The following is a 13042-nucleotide window of genomic DNA, read 5'->3' on the forward strand; positions in this document are numbered from 1 at the left end:
GCATTCTTTTCAATTCTCCTCTCCGTCCCTCCGGGAGCAGGGGGAGGGCAAGAAAGGGGGGGAAGTGAGCGAACGAATTACCTGACTGGGGTTAAACCACGACAGTTCTTTTTAAAAGAACATATCATTATGTAACTGCAGGGCAAAAAGGGAATTTAGACTTCCTATGTGTATTATATGCAAATGTGTCTTTGAAATGGAGGTTTCACATATATTATTTCCTCATCTGTGTCTCAACATTGTCTGGGAGAGTGTTATTTAGCCTAAGGCAAAGCCACACCAGGGGTTGTTTTAAGAAAAGAAATGGACAGTCATGGGCAAGAGCTTAATCTCATGCCCCCATTTATTAAAAGTATAAATGTAGAAATAGATTTTATGGCCAAAAAAACCTGTTATGATAACACATTATGTAATTTTGCTTAATGCTGGCCTTTAGGTAACAAGCAATTATTTCATTATTCGCTATTTTTTCTAATAGTATATGACATATATCTTACAAAAGCCAACTAAAGCCAAAACACAGCAATGTACCAGCTACTGGAAAGAAAAATAACTCTATCCCAGCTGAAACCAGTGCAGAGATCTGAAAAAAAAAACAAAACCAGATTTGATATCAAGTCGATCCAGGTTATTTCCATTACCTGACAGGATTATAAAGTCTTGACTGTTGAGTGCTATATTGGTTTTGCTCTTAAAATATGTCTGATTTGAAGTTTAATTATCTTCTATGTTCATTTTGCATACCTTGAATCTTGCTGTCTTTCATATACTCTTACACTGAAAAGTCCACTCTTAGAGGTGTTCTTCCTTTACACACGTTTTGAGAGGTTATTCTCTCCTAAATGTCAAGGCAGATTGTGGGTGAAACCCAGCTCTAGACTCAGACATCTAGCTCTCTAAAACATAGGTATCTACATGTAGACTAGGTAAACATCTAAGATTTCATTACAGTCCATGGAGAGCTAATCAACACAGTCAAGGGCTCCTAGCAAAGTCTTCAGGCAGATGTGTGCAATTTGGAATGAGCTAAATGTCTCTCTGCATACCATCAATTATATTGATTAAAGTCACAGTCCAATTGCACAATTGTAAGTATTCTGTGTCATTTTAAACACCCTGGAGCATCTGGGATATCCACACTGGACTGGTAAATGTGTCAGGAGAGACACGAACACTTAGAGTGGTACCTAGAGGACAAGTATCTCAAATGCACAAGACACCTAGGTAATACAGTCAAGCCTAAGATATATACTGAATATAAAGGAAGCTTAACCACTTAGGACATTTATAGACTCATAGAATGTTTGGGTTGGAAGGGACCTTAAAGATCATTTAGTTCCAACACCCCTGCCAGGAGGCAGGGCAACACCCTTCACTAAACCAGGTTTCTCAAAGCTCAGTCCAACCTGGCCTTGAACACTTCCAGAGACTGGGCTTCCACAACTTTCCTGGGTATCATTTTCCTGTGCCTCATCACCCTCAGAGTGAAGCACTGAAGAATTTTTTTCCTAGTATCTGAATTGACCTTCTTGTAGATATCTACACTACAGACATACATGTCTATATCCAACGGAGTCCAACCTGCATGAGCTAAATCCAAACTTCCATGAAACTGTGTCTCAGTTTTAGTACCACTCTTGCAAATCAACCCCATACACAAGCAAGTGAAAACTGACTGTGATATTCCAACAGGAATCTTATTAATGCTGAGTACACATGTAATAGCTTCTTTTTGTTCCTGCTTAACAATTTTCTGTTCACACTTCTGTGGATGCATTTAGCCCTTTATTTTTGATGCATCACATTTTGTGTAGTTGGCATTTCATGATAAATGCTCTTCCAGAATTATGCCTCTTCAGTGTCCATTTTGGATATATTGAAACAAAAAGCATTTTCAGAATGTAAACTTGATGGGGTTTCTTTACCAAAAAATTGTGACACTCTTCTTCACATTCCAAGAGGAAGAATCTCCAATAAAGTAATTCAAACTGGTCAAGTGTTCAGAGTCTAATGAACCTTCTGCTTCCAAGATCTTTGCCAACTGGGATGTTCTACATTAGAGATTACTCTAGCACATAACATTTTACAAAATCTTAATATAAGAATCTTCCTTTAAAACACGTTACCACTGGAGGTTTTTTGCATGAAAAAATGAACCAGCAAGAAAACCAGCAGAATATCAGAGACTCAAAGGAAGCTGAGATAGAGGATTTGTTGAATAGATTTAAATAAATGTATATATTTTAATAGTAGTTTAATTCCTCCAGAAAACAACCCTGCCAAGCAAGAGCAAGCTAACAGATTTTGCTCTTTTGAGCGTAAGGGTAAACCTCACTGTTTCAGTAGACTTCAACAGAGGGGCAAGTTATTTACTGAGGAAAAAGTCAATAAAGTGCAGCTGTAAAGCATATTTTAAGAATGGTGGGTAATTTAAAAATCAATTAATTGTTCTGCTTCTAATGGATCAAAATAAAATGTTCTTTTTTTGTTGGTGCCTTTGTAGAACTCTCTTGCCATATTATAAATGAAACATGCAAAAAACCCTTTCTGTAAATCCATCTTTGCCTTTTGCTGCAACCATTATAGTTGATCTTTAATCTGGGTTGAGAAATACTTGATGGCTTCAGTTTGCTCTTTGTGAGTTAAAAATATTGTAGCAAGACAAAAAAGAAAGGAAGATAACGTGTTGCAAGCTACAGCTGCCAAGCAAATGCATGCTTCTCAGAAAAGACAGATGAGACACAGGATGTGATACTTCTGGTCTTTTGCCAGACTTAGAGAACTAGAGCTCCTGAATGTGCCAAAATATTTTTCAGTAAAAATTTCAAAGAAAAGACATTTGTTATTCCAGTATCTTTACATTCTGGAAAAAAAAAAAAAAAAACAACCAAAAGATGATATAGTACTTAAATCACTAGTTGTTAAATGTTTAGCCTTTAATTTCAGAGGTTGTAAATCACTTTTCAGACAGTGCCAAGGTTTTATGTATCATGTAATCCCATTTAAATTCTGTAGTGAGGAGCTAATTGGGACTTAAGTGATGTGTCATCTCTGTGCAGGCCATCTGCACAATCTGAATTGCATTCAAAGGCAGCCTATGACAAACTGCAGAGTACCCAGTTGCTGCTTGTTCGAAAAATGAAGTATAAATTTATCTCTGTCTCAAATAATGTGGTAAAATGAATTACAGGCAATTATAAAATAGTCCAGACCTCTGTATTTCTATATTGGTTGATCAAGTTCAGATCACAACCTGCTTTAACCATCTGCAACAGCAATCACTTCACTGATTTTGGATTCTTAAACCATGGTCAAAACAGGTTCTTAAACCAGGGTTTCTTAGAAAGAAACCCTGTGACTGGGACAGAGTCCTTTTCCTCTGTTTTGTATACACAGAAACAAATATAGCAATGTTCATTGAGGTTTTCCATACATTACATATAAACCCCTCATCCTCCCAACCTGCTCCCAAATCTTTCTACAGCTACCATAGCCAAAGTAAGAATGGTAAAGAAACAAAGAAGAAGAAGGGAAATGGAGTTATAAAGCATTGTAAATTGAATTTTCAGGTAATGTAGGACCCTAGTGGTTTCTAACCAACAAAAATAATACAGTCTTGTCCTCCTCTGATACACACAATACTGTTTTTTTTTTTTTAAATATTTTTTGTCCGTCTAAAGACAATTGTCTTCAGCAAATAAGCATTCAGCCTGATCTATACATTGCACAGTAAAATTATAATTTCAGTCTCTTTCTCTTCTACTTCCTAACTATATTGGAATGCATAAAAAGAGGTAAAATAGCCTGTGGTTTCCTTCTTATGTTGACTTGGAATATTAAAGTAAGCAGCTTGCTCTGGTGATCACAATCATGCCTGACTATGCAAGCATTGCTGGAAACAGATTAATTGGATAATCATTCTGTATTTGCACAGAGGCTGAGCAATAAAATTAGTAATTATCAGGTGAGATAAATCTTTTCTAAAAGAGAATGTATATGAAAATTTAGCCAATGGCATTGTACTTTTTCTGGCTAGATATATATAAATATGTACTTATAGAAAGGGATGGATGAAGAACATGGTCAAATAAACAAGCAACAAAACATAACAGTGGAGTTGCTTTGACTGATAACAGACTGTGGGTATGTGAACAAACGCCTGCAGCACACACAAGGCACGTGTTAATCACATCTACTATACATTCAGCATTGCAGGGTTATGATTTTAAAATATGCAAGGAAAGTAAATATACTGAAAATTAAAGTGATTTTAAACACTTGATTGTGGCTTCTTGGATTCCTATGGAGTATATTTGTCTTTTTCATTATTAGAAAAAACTTCTTGCCTTTGTATTTTTTTATGTCATTTGCAAACTGATTGTTTTCAGCAAAGCTCCTTTCCCTACCTGAAAAAGAGATGGCCAGGTACTGAGATGAAGGGTAAGAGCTTGTGTGCAAGATTCCATATGCTTGGGCTAAACCCCCCTTGAGCCTACTATAATCTTAGCCTTTAAAGTAAATGCAGGCATGTACATGGAGCTCAGGTTTAGAGATGTTTTTACTTTGATTGATGTCTCCAAAGTTTTTTTTTAATGAATTCATTCACCTCACAGGAAAAGTGCAAGAAGATCAAATATGTGCTGAATTCTGGGAGGCTATATAAGAATAAGAAATCTGAAATTGTTAACTATATCAGTTGGGAATATTTCATCTCACTCTAGACCAAATATCTGTATAATAAACACGAATGAGGGATGGAGGAGCCATCCTTCTTGTTAAGCAAATACACAAGGTTTCTAGCTCCATTTTGATCTATGTTTGTTACTGAACATACTAAAAAAGTAGATTATTGAACCCTCCAAGTAGCTTGTAGATTGTTTCCTTTCAGATGATAATCCTTCTTAAAATGAGGAAAAAGAAAAAAAAGAGAGGATGACAGCTAATGGTAAATTCACTTAACACCATTTTCTTTCAGCTGAACATGTCTTTCTTAGCTCCATAAAAGGGTGATTTTGTTTGACTTACGGGGCAGTGAATCAGATCATGTTAAATAACAGCTCTCAAAACACTTCCATCAACAAAATGTGTACACAAATAGGGTTCAAATCCCTGTGGACAAAAGCTGCAATGAATTTCTGTCCTGAAACAAAGCAACTTTTTTCTGAAAAACTTCCCTCTCTTAAATCCAGTCTGTAATAAGATAATAACTAGGCTGGAGAACCTAATCCTTGGAGGAGAATAGCAATCTGAGGCACTGAATTTTGAATTCTCCTAAGGTATGACAGCAATATACCAAACTGAGATGTTTAGAGATAGCAGACAAAAATATATCATTCTCAGGTTTCATTTCTGTTGTTCCTGAAAGTTGGGTTTTTTTGGTTCTTTTTTGTTTGGGGGGGTGCTTTGGCTTTTTTTTCTTTTTTTTTTTTTGTGAAATATTGGTCAGAAGTTCAGATTTAAAAAAAATAAATAAAATAAATTAATTCTGAGGCAACATTTTCAAAAGGTCCAATTCTTTTTCCAAACCAACATTGTCTCTATGGTCAGATGCATAGAAGGAGTTCCTGAGGTGTTGAGGTCTTCAGGTCTAACAGTGTTTATAGAGTAATATCCCTGTGAGTTGTTACTTAGAATTGCAGATATTCCCACAGGGAAAATGTGATGGACGTTTGCTGCAATCAAATAGTATCTACTCAGCTAATGTTTCTAAAAAAATGAGAGGTATAGCAATTGCAACAAACTAGGCATTTGTACTCAGTCCCTTCACAGTAATCAAAACTAGATATGAAGATGATGAGAAATTGGCTCCAGAAAATGTGGACAAGAATCATGGCATGGCCAAGCTTGCATATTTAGATTTTTTCTGTCATAGCCATTTTTGTTTCGTCTGTCACTAAACTTATGACAACCTTCCAAATGTTCTTTAGTTATGTATTCATGTTAATTACCAAGTATTAATAACCACAACAAATACAACAATTTTGGCTTTTATTCTGCTGGAATGTCTAAATCCAACTGAAATCAGCAACCCTTTTTTCATAGGGTGTATACGCACATACGAAAACAAGCAAGCAGAAAGGAAGTAGCTCCCACTAGCTAGCACAAAATTATTTTAGTCTCCTGACAGTTATATGGATGTCTCAAATCCATGCTATAGTGTGAGTGCACTTAAAATTCAGATAAACGGGTCATCAACCTATTTGTACGCTCTGAATTTACAGAAATATATTCTAGAGAGAGAAATAAAAGATTTAGGTTCTGTTCTCTGTTTGTTGCATAGGTGTATTTACTATTAATCTTAATGGGACCAATGTGGATATAGAAAGAGACTCTTCATTTACAGGATCTGATATGAAAGCAGAAGAATTACAAAGTGTTGGAAGAGAGATTGAAGTCAAGTTAAAAGATATATAAACCTCATATTATACTTATTGTATTTAAAAATAATAATATTAATCAGAGTAGAATTAAAACTGCAACGAGAGAATATCGTATGAATCTGAACTTTAAAAGTTACGGGTCGTGGATTTTACAGGTACTTTTTTTTATAGCAGAAAATACTGTACAGGCAGAGTAATATGTCAGGAAAATTCTAAAATAATATATTTTGTACAACTGGTTACATGAGAAAGCACACATAAACTTTTTTTATTATTTTTTTACCGTTCTACTAGCGGATTTGAAGATGGATTTATTAAAAAATAAAAAAGCACTACTCTGATACTGTGGCCTTCAGTGACCTAAGACGTCTTTATAAAATAAATATCCCTAAAGCAAAATACTCTCTCCTCTGGGTTAAAAGCTAATTAAAAACTGCAACTATTTGCATCAGTGCATGATGCAAATGTATCCTTTGGGTTTTGAACTTTAAATATGTCTGAATTTCTTTTTATTTTATTACATTTCATCATTCTTGCCATATAGCCCAAGACCAGTGGCCAACGTAATAGCTCCAAGTGGCAAAAATGAAAAAGATTATATTAGATAGAGATATGCCTTTACTTCCAAAACAATGGGGAACTGTTCAAGGTTGAATTATTAATCACTCAAGTCCCCTCACAGTTGAAATAGGATCCAGAGGTTTGATTTGAAAAGAGAGAAAAATCTCCTAGACATTAGGGTCATCCTTTTTAAGTGTTAATATAAAGAGTTATCTTATGCCGCTACCCTCACATTTTCTACTTGTTATTGAAGCATATATTGCTTGAAATTGTATTGCTAATATAGCACTTGAATAATGGTAATGATCACATTTTACAGTTTATTTTACATCTTTCTTTCATCCAGCAAATATAGTATTTATATGTTTTTATTTTATTCTGTGTAAATTCATAAATTAACTAGCTGTAAAGTCATAAATTCATTAGGAAAAAATAAATAAAAATAAAAAAGAGAAAAAAAGAAGAAAAAGTTTTCTTCTTAATGCAAAAAAAGCCTTAACACACAATATAACTCTAACCAGAAGAAGTTTTATTGTATGGCCGTAGTTTATATTGTAGAACTAGAGAAAGAGCAAAGCAGTAAAGAAGCCACTCAGAAAATAACATTTGCTCTTCTAGTGGTTTTTACTGTTTTGAAATGACTGTGGCTGAAGGGATAATAATCTAAAATCATCCCAAGTGAAGCTGAGCTTAGTTGAAAGATGGTGACACAGGAATGTAAATTGTAAGTTTAGCCAAGGTCAACTGAACAGCCTGAAACCTGCATTAATTCTGTTGTGGACCATTTACCTGCTGGCGTTGAATAAGATGCAAAACCACATCTACCCAACTCCAAAGAAGACTTCCAACCTTTTGTCTGTGCTAACAGCTCAGAGAAGTCATTAGAAAAAACAGTGTTTATCCATCACTTAGAACAGATAAACACTTGTTATTCCTCAAAAAGAAAGAGGAGCAGTTCCTATGCATAAAATTGTTACATGAGAATTCATTAATTTTCCTGAATTAAAAGAGATTTGAAGACACCATTTTCAAGCCTCTTAAACATTTTGTTAAATTAATATTTGAACCCAGCCTCTACCTTTTACAAATAAAGAGTCTAGGTCTAGCACATTCTAAGGTGATAGGTGACTATGATGGGCAAGTGCAAAAGGCTTTTAGGTTGGTGCCCTACTATAATATAAATCAGTTAAATGATCACTAAGCAACAGAACAAATAATAGAGGTAATTTCAGCATTTCATAAGAAGTAGAAGTTGTCAGCAGGAGTTTTTGTCTGAGAATAGTCTAAGTTTCAGTGAAAATTCTAGTAGCTGGAGGAGCCAAAATCAACTTGAGGACAACAGTTCCACATTGTGGAACTGAATTCTTGGCTAATGAATGGGAGAAAACATAATTGCTGCTTGGTGTGTTTTATATGAGAGAATGCATATCCTAAGTGTACTCACCAGACAGGATCCTGTAGGTAGGTTAAGGACGGAAATTTTCATTTTGTAAATCATGTTGGATCTTATGTGTAATAAGGACACAAACTGGCAACTGGTGTTTGTGACATAGGAGGTTTTGATGGTCTGACACAAGAAAAGGAAGAGACATAGAGAACAAACGCATAAGTCCTCAGGGTTAAATTGATAAACACATTTTAAAGTATGCCTTTTATGCTCTGTGCTACACCTTGAAAACATTCTGCATCTATGTAAGGTAAGAGACAGATATACGTCATCACTCTGTGCAGCTTTATTTCCTTGGGGGAAGAAATCATAGTGCAATTTGTAAGATCCCGTATTCTGGAGAATGAGAATGCCTGAGGTGCACTGTCCTGCTATTCAAACCTAGCATCTAACATACCCAGGAAATAGGCCTAGATTTGGGTGGATGTCTGGGATGGTGGTGTTTTGGTTTGGTTTTTTTTTGGTTTGGGTTTTTTGATTTTTTTTTTTGGGGGGGGGGGTGTTGGTTGTTTGTTTTTTTTCTGTTGGGGCTTTGTTTTGTTTTTTTTTTTCCTGTGGTTTTATTTCTCAAGTGTGAGCTGGCATCCCACAGAGGAAGAGAAACTATCCTGATCTCTTGTAGATGAAATAAGGGAAGAGATTATATATAGTCTATTTCATTATAACAATAGATTTATTTTTAAAAAATATCAAAGCACAGCAAAAAAATATCAATCTGTGTCAAAATTTAGTGTAAGAACCTATTTGCTTAAAAGCACCTAAAACTGAAATAAAAAACCTGACTAAATTACTACAGGAATACAAATGATGTTAATTTATCTTTCCAACATCATGCAAGGACTTTAGGAAAGTCACATTAGTATCTCCCTTAATACCTTGGCATAACATTCTTGATAGTTTAATATCAAAGACTTAACTGGTTATTATTCAGTAGAAAGAAGCCAAAATGAATACATTTCTCCATGTTGTGGACAATAGTTAATGTATTTTATTTAAAATCAACTTTAAAACTACATTCATGTCTTTATAACATTCTGAAAGAGATAATTAATTAATAGCTATAGTTCTCCACTTCCCAGAAAGCTACAACACAGAGCTCATGTACTTTCTTTTGCATAAATGACATATAAGGTTTCTTCTATATAAGTAAACTGAGCAGTAGCAGATCCTGTTTCCTTTTCCTGAGGTCACACATACAGACATGATGGAACATTCAGACATCAGTAATATTGAAATACCTTGCCCTGTAAAATCAGACTAGAGACTGTATACTGGAAAAAAGTAAATTTTACTGTGATGTAAGGAGGTAAACGCAGACAGAACACTTGCTTTAGTGAAAATCTATGAACCTCACCATTTTTGTAATGAGATTTCAGATTCAATTTTTCTAGCTTTTGCTGGTGTAGCCAAGTAGAGGTATAAGCAATAACAATAAACCCAGCTCTTGTTGCATGTCTGGATAAGAATAATTAGCTCTCCTTTTGTGCTTACCCTAGTCCTTCAAACTAAGATCGCAACAAAACCCCTTATGCTTCCATCAGTTTTCCGCTCTATAGCTGGAACCCAGTAATGCATTCCTCATTTCCTTACACATCCTGTCATAGTGTACTCCTTTCCCATTCTCCTGCTTCCTGCTTTAGCCAGCATCCCAATCTGCTCTCATTACATCTTGTGTTATACTTCATTGTGCCTTGACATTGTCCTATTCAGGGCCACAGAGCAGTTGAGAGAAGTGATAATGGTCCTGCAGGACATTATGGGAATGCAGATCAAGAAATCTGGACCTGCTTGTGCATAAACCAGTATTTGCCACTGATCTGCACATCAGCCTTAACTGTTTGGATAGTGTGACAGGTATTTAGGTAGTTTTCTTAAAGTAATAGCTATTGGAGTTGTGATATTTAGATGAAAGCTATGAGAAAAAAATAACACAGGAAATGGAAAATATAGGTATAATTTAAATGGTAGAAATATTTTTTTTTTTTTTAAGAAAAAACAAACAAGCAAGCAACAATCCACAAACAACAAATCAAACTGTAATCCAGGGATTAAATAGCCTGTCCAGTAACAAAATATTTATGCTTTTTCAGGTCTCTTTCTAGGTTTAAAATAAAAAGATGCAACTCTACTGTAAAATGACTAAAGTAGTTTATTGTTAGATCTTCATAGTCATCCAAAATGTACAAAAATGTTAATTACTATGCCATATGTATAAAATGCTATATCGCTATTATGTATATCTTGTACAGTGTCCGAGTTATAGGTGGTGACAGTATGGAATACGACAACATGAACCAAGGTGCTTTGAAGTGCTTATTTTATTTATTAGGCTTCATATATATGTATATATATCCTGAAGGGTAGAGATGGGGTGAAGTACTATCTGTATAGATAAAAGAACTGTCTGCTCTAAGCGACTACCAAACGTAAACCTACAGATAGCTTACTGATGGCTTTTCCCACTTTGCTTCCAATAAAGTTTCCTTGAAATCTTGCCAGATTTAAGTTTTGGTAAGGAAGAGTTCTGAATTATTTTCTATTGTTCATTACTTAATGTTTTTGTGTAGCTTCAGATGTATGCTTTTAACAGTGGAGTGAGAAAATATATGGTTCTTGCCCAAAAGAGACCAGCTCTCACAATGAAACAAAAAAATATGCACAGTTAAAGTGAGAATAGAATTATTTATAGGAAATTCCTATGTAATCCAGGTATGGGGGTGTTTTGAGAAGTGAGGAAGGCTGAAGGGAAAGAGAAGCATGGGAGAAGGAATGAATCTGTTGCAAACTAAATGACTGACAACATGGGCTACAATATTGAGAGGCAGAGAGAATTCTAAGATTTTCCTGATATGAGGTATGTGATGATACACTTCTCAACATTGATAGGCTATTAAAAATGTGCCCAGAACTAGGAGGATGAGCTTTTTTATTTGAAGTAGCAGAGTAGCTACTACAGGCTATTTTTTTCAGAGGTATCAATTACCCAGGAAAGGAGATGGTTGTGGTATTTAATTTGACATACAGTTACATACTCAACATGCTGGAGGAAAGGGATGCCATCCAGAGGGACCTTGACAGGCTTGAGAAGTGGGCCAATGCAGACTCTATGAAATTCATCTAGGCCAAGTGGAATGTCCTGCAACTGAGTCAGGGCAAAGCACAACTACAGGCTGATATGAGATTGACCTGTGTGAACAGCCCTGTGGCTACATCAAAAGAAGCCTGGCCAGCAGATCAAGGGAGGTGACACTTCCCCTCTACTCCTCTGTGAGACCCCACCTCGAGTACTACACTCACTTCTGGGGCCCCCAGTACAAGGATGTGAACCTGTTGGAGCCAAAAGTATTTGATGTTCCATTAAAATAGGAATTATTCTGGTAGATTGGTAAAGTTTTATTTGTAATTCTTTCTGTAAATAGGCATATGTTTAACAATCTCCAGATCAAATACAAGTAGAATGCATACACATACGTATGTATATTTTAATATCTGTTAGTGTATATAACAGCATAAATTGCATGAACACTAGTGATAGCACTGGCTGTAAGTTTCAGTACTAGAAAACTACTAATCATAACTGCCTGCTGTACTGTACTTTATGCATTGGTCTGCATTCATGTAACTGAAACAGATAAACTGAAACAAAGTTTAATTTCTCAAACAGAAATTCTCTTATTCATTGATTACTGTCCATCTGCAGCTACATATCCAAAGCTTGAAGTATCAGAATTATGTTGCTTATCCTAGGAATTTTATTAGATCTCTATTATTTTCATACTTTACATTAATCCATGGACTGGTATAACTGTGCTGTAGTAGCTGTGAATGAGAAAATTGCCAGATTTTTGAATTATAGTAATTCATGAGGTGATACACTTGATGTGATACAGTTTTCTATTAGGACACTCTTGGTAGGATTCCCAGACAGCTTGGGATGCCAACTATCTTGGTAAATTGAGCTACCTGTGAGGATAATTTGCTACAACTCTGGTTTTCCCAGATATTGATATTTCACATATTTTTTCCTTCATATTGCATTTGGGCAGTATATTATCACATAGTATTATATAATACTTTTAAGGTAGGATAATTCCATCACAGAGCATAAGTTATTACATATTTTAACCAGGACAGTTCCATCCTTTTCAATATGAATTCAGCAGTAGTCTGAGATTCTTATTTTTTCATAATGGTGCTTCATCCAAAATAAGCAGTTGTTTTTTCAAAGGTGTTGTGTTAGAAAATAGAAATTTGGCAAAAAAAAACCAAAACAAAACAAAAAACCCCTGCATTCCAGCCAGTTCTCAAAGGTCGGATGTGCTGAGTGCAGCTAGGTTCAATTTCTAATTATAACCAGTTCAACACTCTAAGTCCAGTCACAGGTAATAAGAACTTTCACGGTTACAGAGTCACACATAGTGCACTTTACTGAAGCAAAGGAAATACAAATTCAGAATTTCCATTGGTAAATTCACTTACTGCATTAATGCTAAAATCCAAAACTAGCCAGCGATTAACTGAGTTCATATAGGAAAATAACCAATTGGTACTTCATTGAGCTCAGTTTCCACCCTAGATATCACCCAACGTCGTTGGACGTACAGATCTTACCAAAGAGGCGTCCTTGCTTTGGGGAGGAGAAAGGAGCAAGCCC

The sequence above is a fragment of the Pezoporus flaviventris genome, unplaced genomic scaffold (genome assembly GCF_033815535.1).
Source record: "Pezoporus flaviventris isolate CSIRO_AGI_PZ_B2104156 unplaced genomic scaffold, CSIRO_AGI_Pfla_v1 ptg000031l, whole genome shotgun sequence".
NCBI lineage: Eukaryota > Metazoa > Chordata > Aves > Psittaciformes > Psittacidae > Pezoporus > Pezoporus flaviventris.